Source organism: Ochlerotatus camptorhynchus, unplaced genomic scaffold (assembly GCF_037179485.1).
Source record: "Ochlerotatus camptorhynchus isolate MF236.1 unplaced genomic scaffold, CSIRO-AGI_Acam_v1.1 ptg000052l, whole genome shotgun sequence".
Classification (NCBI taxonomy): domain Eukaryota; kingdom Metazoa; phylum Arthropoda; class Insecta; order Diptera; family Culicidae; genus Ochlerotatus; species Ochlerotatus camptorhynchus.
Genome location: NW_027040542.1, coordinates 333,675 through 346,371, shown reverse-complemented (window position 1 = coordinate 346,371; position 12,697 = coordinate 333,675). Strand labels below are relative to the sequence as shown.

The following is a 12,697-nucleotide window of genomic DNA, read 5'->3' as shown; positions in this document are numbered from 1 at the left end:
CCATCCCAGCAGGAGTCCCGAAAGGCAGTCTGCTGGGCCCCTTGCTTTACAGCATTTACACTTCCGACATTCCTCCCCTCGGTGACGGTTGCGTGTTTTTCCTGTTCGCAGATGATACCGCAATAGCCGTCAAAGGAAGGATGCCTCGCGAAATAACGAACAAACTTCAACGATGCCTTAACGCCTTTGCTGATTATGCCACCACGTGGAAAATCAAAATCAATGCCTCCAAAACACAAGCGATCATGTTCCTCCATCGGCAATCGCCCAAACTGAAACCGGCTCCATCTTGTACTGTAATCATGGATGGCACAAGGGTTGAGTGGTCCGCCGAAGTAACCTATCTCGGGATGTTGTTTGATGAAAAGCTCCTCTTCCGTTCGCATGTAGAGAAAACAGTAGTCAAGTGTTCTGCCTTGGTTAGGTGTCTGTATCCGCTGATTTGCCGCAGATCTCGCCTCTCAAGGGTAAACAAACTGGCCGTCTACAAACAAATCATAGCACCTGCGATCCTCTACGCAGCTCCGGTGTGGGAATCATGTGCACAGACTCACAGGAACAAAATTCAGGTCGCACAAAATAGAGTGCTGAGGATGGTTCTTGATCGTCCATTCGACACTAGAATAACAAATTTACACGAAGAGGCAGGAATTGCCAAAATAGATTCAAGAATTAACGAAATTAAGACTAAATTTGCAGAAAAATGTAATTTATCAGAACATGCTTTGATAAGCAACTTGTATATAGTAGGTTAGGTGCATATAGTAGTTGTAGGTTAGTTGTAGTTGTAAATAGTAGTTATAAGTAGTCTCCTTTTTCCAATTCAAATCAAACCAATCCCACCAAGGTGGTCATACTTTAAAATAGGCCTGATAGGACTAGTAACTGTAAATAATAATTAATATCTCAAATGAACTAAAGTTGAAAAGACGCATCTGTGTCACTTGAAAAAATTCATAAATGTAAACCACAAAAACACAAGAAATAAAGATCATTTTTAAGTCAAGTCGCCCGTTCCATCATTGTGTATCCGATCGTCGACCCAGCAGCAGAGCAGCAGAGCAGCAGTACCAGAGCAGCGGAAGTAGAGCAACAGCAGCAGAGCCTGGGGGCGAAAGGGCAACTACGCCTAGTGCGTTGGTGCCAGTGCTCCGGTATACTGGGCCGCCGTCATGGAATGCCCAGTTGCTGCAGTTCTCAGTCGGTCGTATTCACCGGGCAACTACGCCGAGCGCGTTGGAAAAATGGCCCTTTTCAGGGCCACAACATTATCAAGAAAGAGTTTAACGATTAATTTTCTAATGCCTTTCCGACACTTTTTTCATGACTTTCATCGGCCTCCTGATATTCATGTGATTTTGTGGTGGGATATTTAGCTATGTGAAATTCACATGGTTTTCATCCATTAGATACCTATGTGGTAAATTTTTGAGTGTGCTTCGGCAATCAAAATAAAGTTTGCACGATGGAAGCGCACATCGTTAATTTCGTTCATTTTAGTAATAATTAAATTGCCCCTCTCCCCCTACCCTCTGACAGTACATGAAAAGCCTTTTTGTGAGGGGAATTTTTCAAAAGGATGCCGATTAAAATAATGGGTACCATTTTCTGAGGATGAGATGAGGAAGATTCGTCATCCATATGAAGCGTGTCACGATCATTCCCAAGGATTCGTGGTTTAATTTTAGATATGGATGGAATGATAACACTGCACTGGTTAATTTCTTGGAATTCAAGACACGCCTACACTAATCAACCATCATCGAACTTACTCGATGAGGATATCAATTAACTAGGGAGAGCATGACAGAAAGATTCAACCATGTTTTTAATGGATTCATTTTATCATTCCTTGCGCACCACGAAGGAAACTGTTTTGAAAACGAAACTCTTTACCATCAAATTGGTCGTCCTGAAAAGGACGGATTTTGTTAAAGGGTGGGAACTTCGATCGAATTTAGGCCTTCTTTTCGGTCTTCTTGGGCAACAGGATGGCCTGGATGTTTGGCAGGACACCACCCTGAGCGATGGTCACTCCGGAAAGAAGTTTGTTCAGCTCTTCGTCGTTGCGGATGGCCAACTGCAGGTGACGTGGGATAATCCGGGTTTTCTTGTTGTCACGAGCGGCATTTCCTGCCAACTCGAGAACTTCAGCGGCCAGATACTCCATCACGGCAGCCAGGTAGACGGGAGCACCGGCTCCAACACGCTCGGCATAGTTGCCCTTTCGGAGTAGACGGTGAATACGACCGACTGGAAACCAGTGATGCCACATATACAGATTTATCTGTAATCATACAGATTTTTTTTAATATTTTGATACAGATATCTGTATATACAGATTACAGATTTTTGAAAAATATACAGATTTTTCAGATTTTTCAAATAAAGGGAATATATTTTGTATTGTTTTTTTTTTTTATATTTATTGATTCCGGTAATAAATCGTTTCTTCCTTTTGAGCAGCTTGAATTCAATCTGAGCATCAAACCGAGGGGGGCGACTCTATCTACGATGCAGGAAATATTGTGTTTTGCTGTGGCTAGCTGCGCGTACGCTGAGTAGATAGAAATTAGATTTATCACGATTTTGAAGATTTCCTGCAAAAAAATGATGCGCGATGCAAGTGGATGCGAGAAATGAAAGAAGATTTTTCGAAGATTTATTCGCTAGTGTGAGATTTATTGAGCATCTAAAATTAAGATTTAGATGCGTCGCCCCCCTCACATCAAACCCAAATAGTATTTTTAACTACATAAATTATTATTGTTTTAGCTTCGAATGGACTTGGAATCTTTCGAATGGACTTCTGATGTACAGATGTTCGTTGGAAGGAATATTAGTTTTCCTTTCTATTTGTTTAATTACCTTTGTCACATGGTGACAGATACGAAGGTTAATGAAATATATTTTTGCCAACCCAGTAAACAAGCCATTTTAGAAAACCCACAACGTGGTTGATTACAGTTTGTGAGTCGAAGAATCAACTGGATATTTTTATATTTGAAAAGCGTAATTACAGAAACAAAGAATATTGTATGCAATTGGACTAAACTTCATGTAAAAGATCTGTGTTATGTCCAATTTCCAGATAAAGGTTTGCGTAATCTGAGACATAAATAAATCAAATTCTAGGGAATTGTGATAGTTACTTCATTAAGAAAATTTTCAGTCGGAAACAGATTTGTCTCTTATAACTGGTACGTAATGTTTCGTGTTTTCAGACAGTAGAAGAGATACAAAATACTTTAAAAAATCAAGATTGTAGGATTTCATGATTTTTAAAATAGACAAATTCTTTAGAAAGCAAACTTTAGTAATTTTTCATGATTCTAAACATTGAACAAACTCCTTCTAAACTATGAATTTGCTCAATAGAGATTTGCGTAAATCCGCACTGAGACCATAATGTAGAAATTATACAGATTTTTTACAGATTTTTGTCAGCCAGATACAGATTAAAAAGATTTTTTGCGATGAAAATACAGATTGAACTTCGAAAAAATGTGACATCACTGCTGGAAACTGCAATCCAGCGCGGCTCGAACGGGACTTTGCCTTTCCCTTGACTTTGCCTCCTTTTCCACGTCCAGCCATAATGCGAACGACACGAACAGTTCGATGCTGAAACTGTAATGATGACATTTCGACCGTCGAGGGTGGTTTTATACCTGCGTCGAGTAGCATATTATGAATACAGGGACGGTACAATAAACACTGTGGGTAGCAAAATACTGAAAATGGGATGAGTGTCGGTTGTCTCTACGGGCATGAAACGAGACAGCGTTGCCAGTATTCCTGATTTATTTGATTTTCCAGATTTTCAATCGTCTTGCCAGATACTTACCCAGATATCACTTATATGTTATTACGTTTATTTCAAGAATTTTTAATTATGTTCCAGATTTTCCCAGATTTTTAAAATATGTTGCTTTAGAGAATGTCCAGCCCAAAACGAAAACCGGTTGGACATGAGCGTTTCCGAATTCAGTCCAATAGAGGCGATGGGGGCAAGAAGACCATACGGGGCGAGATGGGCAACCGTTCGTTTGGGCATAATACCTATTAACTCAATCTATTTTTTTTACAAACTTGTTGAAAACGCTTCTAATATGCATCTCCATGAAAACCGTATCAAAATTCAATTACATGTCTAAGATAATAATGGAAATGTAACATTAGCTCAAAATCTCTAGAATATTATAAGATATGCAGTCAAGAAAACAAGCATCGCATTCACTATATTACATTTTACTGATCCGCTGGTTCTACAGCGAGCAATACACGTAACTGTTGCTAAAAGAACTTATGTTTCTATTTCACTTGATTCCTGCATGTTATTTTCTAGTGAAAACCTGTCAAAACCTTAACTTTTACTAGGGTGCTCATATTGCCCCGTATGGTTGTTGATCGGAGCAAAAACTGAATTTTTTCAAACATAATCATTTATTCAGTCTATCATTACAAAACCACAACCAAAACGGCCCTTTTCAGGGCCACCAATAATTCGACAAAGAGTTAGTTTTGAAGACAATTTCTATCCAGAATATCACAGTTACACTTAAATTTGGGGACTATACTGGGGTGTGGGAACGCTGGAAGGGGAGATGCTGTCTGTCTTCGAACTACCAACATCATTCCAAAGCTCCTCCAGGGCGACAGAGTAGAGCAAACCCAACAACATCAGCCCAACAAAACGGCCCTTTTCAGCCACCAAACTTTCGCAAAAGATTTATTAAGGAATATTCCTAAAATCTAATATACACAATTAAATACAACACATAACAGACGTTATCCAACGCCAACCCTGCGGTCGTATCTAGTATACAACCCTTCCAACTTTTTTTAGTCTCTTGTTCCTGCGAGCACCGAAGTTATTGAATTTTAACACATTGTTTCGATTTTGTCCCCAGTGTGCACTGCACGTGTCATTGTTATTATTAAGTTATGTTTTAAAACAATGAAAATAGTTCTCGGATTGTCAGATTATTATTTTTAAATATTAAAGTCTTTTTTCACATATTTTAAGTCACTCGTGACTTCCCGGGATTAGATTAGAGCTCGTGACCTTTAACGTGAGAGGCGTGGATGCTAACCACTACGCCGGCCCCGTTTTTCGATCTATATTTGTTCAGAAGCATTCCCAAAATTAAAAAAAAAAATCCTTTAAATAAGATAAAAATACTTTTCGTTGTTGCAGTTTTCTGTTCCTCCGAGAGCAGTTGAGAAAATTGAAGAAATTCATTTATCACTGCTGGGCCCGCACTCGACAAAACTAATTAAACTCGTTGGTGCAGAAAATCTCCTGAAAGCCAACATTCATTCCGCCTTCTTCGGTAGGTCTCGAACTCGGTCGAACACTGTGGCACTGCACACGTAGGTAAGAAGATCTAACGGCAGCTGCCGTTGTTGCACTAGGGTAAAAGGAATTCCTTGCAGCAGCAGCAGCAGCAGCACGGTATCATCAGTAGGTACACACCAAAGTCCGGGCCAAAGATGATAGAGCATAAATCCTCCGTCAGCTGCACCAGAATGCCCTGGATCTCCCCCGCAGGAGCTATGTTTATTAAGGAAGACTGGTGAATGGAAGGCAGGAGTTTTGGAGCAAAGGGGTTTGTCTTGGTCTTAATGGCTTTATATTTGATGATTATTATATTGGATGCTTAGAATGGGGTCTTTTCTCAAGTGACCTGACCAAGAAGGAAATCAACGCAAGGGGTGTCTGGAAGATTTGAACTGAAACTTGGCACATACAAGCATGGGCCCTCATGATAGGGCAGGTGAGGTGAACGATAAGATTAGTTGCTCCGTCATCCGTTGACTTCCGTATTTCTATGTCACTGGACCACTCGGTTCTAACTGGCTATGATAGCGGGAGACCGGGTGAAATTGAGTTGACGAGTGGCTTAAAGTTGATGCCCAAGACGGTGCTTTCCGAGCTTTGCACTCGGTAGAACTTCTACTAGGTTGATATATTATGAGAAGGATAATGATGCTTTTGAAAGGATAAACTCAATGTGAACTGCATTCAACTCGATAATTGAGTGCTGTATATGGGCACATGGGGATTATCTCACCTGATTGTATCAAGTATGTACACATGCACTTTGGAAGGTGGAAGAGCCTGGATTCATGACCGGATAGCCGATTGACGAGTGATTGGAGATTAATTTAAGAATTTTAGATGCAACATTGGAATCAAGGTGTTTAAAAATAAAATAATTATTGGTTTTCAGCAGAACTGCACTACCACTGTAATGCTTCTATCAAAAACTAGATTAGGTAAGCAAATTGCCATTAAAACGTTAACTCAGACGATAGCATTAATGTTATTAACAACCTTGGGGCTTCAAGCTGCGTAGTGAGGAACTCGAAACGAAGCAATTTTCGTATGAATGTTTGTATGAAAAACTCGATTTATCTTGGTTACATAATGTGGCCCCTGGTAATGCTTCAATTTGGTTGTTGTTAAAGGCTTCTAGATTTATCTTATAACTTGTATGAATGCTGGCTAGAATCATACATCGGTGTTGACACATAAAGACTAAATAATTACATTTAAAAGGAGATGTCAGTAACAGCATTCAGATGGTATTCGCAATGTCAGCATTAGGTTTTCATTTTCCCAATAATCATTTCCTGAGATTTCCTTGGAAATCCTGGAATTCTAGAAATGAATTTTTTTTTCCTTGATTTGTTTTCCGTGCTCAGCACCAATGTTACCGGCGTCAGGGAGGCAACTCCCGTACCTGGGCCCTACCTTATCGACCCATCAACTCATGAACCGGGAACCAACGGCTTTACTTCCCTTGAATTGATTGAGATTGAACCCAGGCCTGCTGGGGTGAGAGGTAATCACGCTTACCACTACACCACCGGTGCTGCTGATATCATTTAACATAGACAGGGTTGAGTTTAAACGGTTGAAAATTAAGTTGAAAGAAAAAAGGAAAATCAAGTTGCTACCGATGATCGTAGTAAGCCGCGATTGAAATCTGACGTGTTTATTTTTGCTACGTGTTTTTATTCCGCGTATTTGGATTTTTTTTTTAATTAAACATCAACTGTTTGGGCTGTAATTGAGTTTTAAGCTTTCATGAAATTGTGCTAGTGTGGATTGCCTTCCGGGAGCCCGGTTCTCCGAGTTCGGATACCACACTTTCGGCGTGTAATTTTTTCGAGAGTCTCGTCATCGTGGGCGAGTTTGAACCCGGTCCGGTTGGAGAATTAGCCCGGGAAAGTGCTGATAATGTGTCAGTCGCGAGTTTTGGTGGTGATTCGGTGGTCGACGTTGCCGTGAACCAGTAAGTTTTACGCATGCAAAAGTGCTCGGCTGCTGGTCTCTCGCCGGTGTCGGAGATGCCTCGCTGGATACGCGCAAGACTGGACGGGCGGTAGCTGGTTGCCGCGTGCGGTTTCTGGGGTAAGCCCTTGCGTCTAGACGCAAACCTCTTTCCAGATGACCATGGCACTGCAAGAAAATTTGTGATCAGAACCGAAGTCAGCATGGGTAACCAATTGGCTACAAAGTTGACATGAATCAGTTAAGACCAAATCAATAGTGGAGGGATTTCGTGCTGAAGAAAAGCATGTTGGGCTGTTTGGATATTGAATAGTGTAATAACCTGCAAAACAATCATCAAACAGAGTATTACTATTGGAATTGCTTTGAGAATAATTCCATGAGCGGTGTTTTGCATTAAAATCACCAATAATGAAGAATTTAGACCTGTGACGGGTAAGTTTATGAAGGTCACCCTTGAGAAAATTCTTTTGCAGGCCTACGCATTGGAATGGCAAATAGGCAGCTATGAACGTAACGTATCGTTTTAAAAACTTTGGTTTCAAATGAAGCAAGAATGCCCCACTATTTGTATTGTTGGCAATAGACCAATTCCACACCAAATCGGTCAGTCACCAAACTTGACTATCTTCGATCTGGATGACACTTGGCACATAATTTCATACTTTAAAAAAATGTAGTTCGAAAACAGTTGGTTGTAGAAAAAAAATTACTAAGAAGGAGTTGTAGGAAACTAATGAGGCTTTATAAAAAAAAAAATATACACGGAATTTTTTTTTCGTTCAAAATTCAAATAACAAAAAAAAAAGGTATATCTGATTTTTTTTAAATTTTTTTATTAAAAACTTGAATAGAAAACAGAAGTTTTGAAAACAACTCCAGGATGGACAAACTTTTAATAAAAAAGTTTGTCTAAGAGCAACTTTTAAAACATTTTTGAAACTTTCATTATTTACGGCAAAATGTTCAGTTTTGATGTCAGTATATGATTAAAAAAATCATTTCAAACGATAGTGGGCATATCGATACACTTCCTAAATGTAACCGTTTTCGAGATATTTCAAATTTACTTTCATCATAATCAATTGTTTGAAGAAAATATGCCCTTTTCGTAAGTTATACGTGATTGTCCATCAAATATGATAAGTTTTGCAAGATATGCATGTACTTACCTTCAACTTACCCTACCACCAATAGACTATTGGAAAATTGGTTTTAAACTTATAAGATAAATTAGATAAATAAATGAAATACCCATGCGTTTTTATTTGCATCTTACATTTATTACTTTCGATCGTCTTTAATAATAATAATTTGTACATAAACCTTTTCGTTGTATATATTTTTATTTGATAAACTTTTGATAGGCATGTTTTTATATGTTATGAAAATAGTTTCGCTGATATTTTATTTTCGGAAATCGGAACAATACAGTGATATTTTCTTGTACCTGGGATCGTTTTGGCCTTTTCAAAAATGCTTTTTATTGTGCAGCCCCCTGTTCGTATTCCTTTTGTGACACAAAACAAAATGACATTTTTGTTGAATAATCATTACTCTTCTCCTCTCCTGCGGAAAATACTTGGTCTATCATACTGAAAATATGGGCAAAGTATCATCCAAATCAAAGATGGTCGAGCACGATTTCAGGTTTTTTTTTCATCTCATTCTGGATGGAATCCCTCAATATTAAGCTGATGTACAGAAAATATAAATATTGAAATCATTTTAAATAATAATCATATTTCAGTCTTATATTTTAAAAAGGGCAACTAGCAAACTTTTTGGTTCATATGGAATCGATATTAAAGATATAACATCTATCCCGCATTTGTTTTAATCTGTGTTAATCTATTGGTACAAAAGACGAGATATTGTATCAGTTTGAGGAAGAACAATTGCATTCATAATAAAGCCGAGATTTCCCTCCCAAAAAATAATCACCTACATAAAAAACGTAATCAACACCAACCACAAGCAACACAACATCTAACACAAATTATTGATATCTACAGTGAATATTGGGACCTACTGAATCAAAAGCAATTATTAAATAAATGCCAATTTCCCAGGAAATTCAAGACTCCCAGGAAAGAAAATTATTTTTCCCGGGATCCAACAATCCCGGAAAATCTCATTTCCCAGGAAACCGTTCCCGGAAATCCTTAACAGCTTTTATATTTAAATTTTTATATGGTCGTTGTATCACGTCCCACAGCGATGTATTGAGCCAACCTATTTCACGCCTTCAGCATGCAAACACAGCAGTACCTGCAGTTCAAAAATAAACATCAAGATTGACGTGCGAGCTCCATTCGGAATAAATTAATTTACCATTTTGCGTATCTGGTTCCTTTGCACAACCCGTAATGCTGATAAAATGTGCGGTCACACGTTCTGTTAAAATACCGGAATGCTTTCATTACAGTGATTGATTTTTAACATGCTTGAACAGGCTCGGGTAAGCACATTGGTCAAGGCTTACTAGATGGAATTTTAATTATGTTGCTGGTTTATCTAGGATTGTTGCAATCATCAAAGAATGCCGCTGCTTAGCAACCGTGACATTGCCAATATCAAGGGAAAATGTCGTTTCTGTTTTCACTTTTATGATTCCAATTCGTCAGTCATCAAGCAAAACAAAAATGGCAAGCCCTGGCATTTTTTCTCCTCAGGGAAATCAATCGGAATCCAATGCTGTAGTTATTCATCTGTTTCCTTCTGCTTCAACAGAGTTCCCCTTGGGAGTGCTTCTTACGTTTGCTCGTCAAGTGGAAGCCGGAAATCGACACTCTGCATCGCCTTTTCCCTGCTCTTTTCGTACGCTTTCTGGTTGATGCCGACGGAAAGAAGAAGCGCAATCTCTGCGCACTGCATAGTTGAAATTGCAAACTTTTTAATTGCTTCCAGTATGAGGATTTATGGCTCATAAATTAAATATGAGAGTCTGCATCCCTTTCCCGTGTGGCATACTTCGATCGCCTGTGCCTGTGCCTTGTTGCATGGTCATGGCTTCCTAAGATCCAGACGCCGGAGGGTGGCGCACCGTGCCAAAGGGATGATGGTGAAAAGTTACGAAAAGAACGAGGAAAAACTTGTAAAGCGAGCAAGCTCGGGTGAGAATGAATCTTTCGGAACGAACGGAAAGAGTTTTTCATTTTCCTTATTAAAATTCAACACTCGCGTCGGCTTCCACTCCCGAGCTGGAATTGGCTGAAGGAAAGTTTTGCCTGCAGCATTGAAAAGAAAGTGAAGATGATTTCTTATCTTTGCTGTTTTTACGCATCCATGAGTTAAATCAAAGATGCAGCATTCCACACAAACGACATACGGGTATACGAACTTCTTATGGTTTGAATTTGAATGTTGGAGTTCGGTTAGATACTAACCATCCTGCGGTTTCCACTACCTCAGAACGAGCAATAAACATTCTAAATCAACCGAGTAGCATCAGTAGCCGTAAGCAACGTTAACCGAAAGCGAAAATATGTACACCACTCTCCGAACAGAAACAACTGGCACTGGACCCAATAACATGGACCCTCACACAGATGCCGCCTGGTCGGTGGTAATATAAATTCAATGAAATTCTAATTCCCTCTTAGTTAGTCGCATCTCCAGCCGAGCGCGAATGGGAACCGTGGATGCCACACCAACGTCGAACAACGGATGTGCACTCGGTTCCGAAATGTCCCCAAGTGGTTAACCAGCGCGTTTTGCACGAAATTGGTAACCTATATGCAATGCACAAACATATCTTCTGACCATGTGTGGGTTCTCGTGGTTGGTTCCTTTGGGCCCCCGCTGCTGCTGTGATGAACATTCCATCCGACCGAATAGCGAGCGTCGATGCTTGTATGAACACACGTGCCAAGTGTAGCTATGTTGTGCACCAAGCCTGTTACGATCCATCGTCATCGTCCTCGTCCTCGCCGTTGGCCGACAGTGAGCTGGACATTGATGAAGATGGGGAAAACCCAGGTAAAAACGATTCCCTATATCGGTTCGCCACGCGTTCCGCTCGAAATGAATTGGAATATAAATAATTGGTTGGAAAGCGTGGCGCCCAGTGTTGAGCTCCAGGGGGGTCTCTGAATGATTCTGCGGAAACGATGCACATGGTATGCGTCTGTTCCTGGGCATGTAAACAGGTGGGAATTTCGATGGCATCGATTGAACCGAGGATGGCCACCGGGAACCGTTTACATTTCCTCGATGAGCTCATTTGATTTGTGGCTTATGATACAATGTTTAACCTTTGCAGAAGGGGATGGATATTGGCCTGGAGTAGTAGTGATGTTGCGAATGGGAATTTTTCGACGGTTCTAGAGTAGTGGCGCAAATTACATGAGTCGATTAGAATAACAGCATTTCTATTGAATTGTTGATATTATTATGATGTTTAGATTACCTTTTCCGTCTATTCAAACCAAGCAAGTTCTTTGAGGGTATATGCAAGAATATGTAGCTTAAAGCTTTAACCTCTTATGTGTTAGATGGGGTTCCAGGCTATCCAGCCACCATTTGCTTAACATGGTGCAATGAAAAGCAAATAATTCATCAGGTACTAAAGTGTTTATTTTATATATTTAAATATTACGGAGGATAACACCTTATTTCGAATGATCAGATGACAGCCTTACCTGTTTCTCAATCAATTTTTGTGACAATTCAGTGAAACTTCATGAGGAAGGGAAAAAAATATGAGCCCAAGGAACATTAATTGCAACATATTTCATAAAAAAATAATAAGATATCCAGTAGTTTTAGGGTTATACATGACTTTTATCTAAAAAATCTTGATTTTGAAAAGTTATTGCTGTTTATCTAGTACTAGCTGAGCTTGCCCGGCCTTTCTCGGGATTCAATATTAGCTTGAGTTTATGCGCCAATTAAAAAAAAAACATGCTATATTGTACGTAGCCCCCTCCCCTTTCTTATCTAAATATGACCTATGACCTTCACATGCCAAATTTGGTTCCATTTGCTTGATTAGTTCTCGAGTTATGCAGAAATTTCGTTTTCCTTTGTATGGGAACCCCCCCTTACAGAATGAGGAGGGGTATCAAACCATCATAAGAACCTTTCCCGGCTCCAAAAACTCCTGTATACAAATTTTCATGCCGATCGGTTCAGTAGTTTCCGAGTCTATAAGGGTCAGACAGACAGACAAACAGAAATTCAAATTCATTTCAGATGTAAAATGTCTTAAATAAATACAAAAAAAAAAGAAATTAATTTTTATATAGGGGAAATGTCGGCTTTGGCAATACTTTAACCTATTATCGTCAGGGGGTAAACAAAGTCCTAGATCACTCAAATTTGGTCAATAGATGCTCTGAAACACTAAGTATCCTAATGCCAAAATTGCCGTTTACGTTCGAACAGTATTTT

At 39.5% G+C, this 12,697-nt stretch overlaps 1 pseudogene; it reads right to left on the bottom strand.

Moving 5' to 3' along the window:
• Positions 1 to 1,649: 1,649 nt before the first annotated feature.
• Positions 1,650 to 3,895, bottom strand: LOC135717188 (histone H2A-like; annotated as a pseudogene).
• Between the last annotated feature and the right edge of the window lie 8,802 nt (positions 3,896 to 12,697).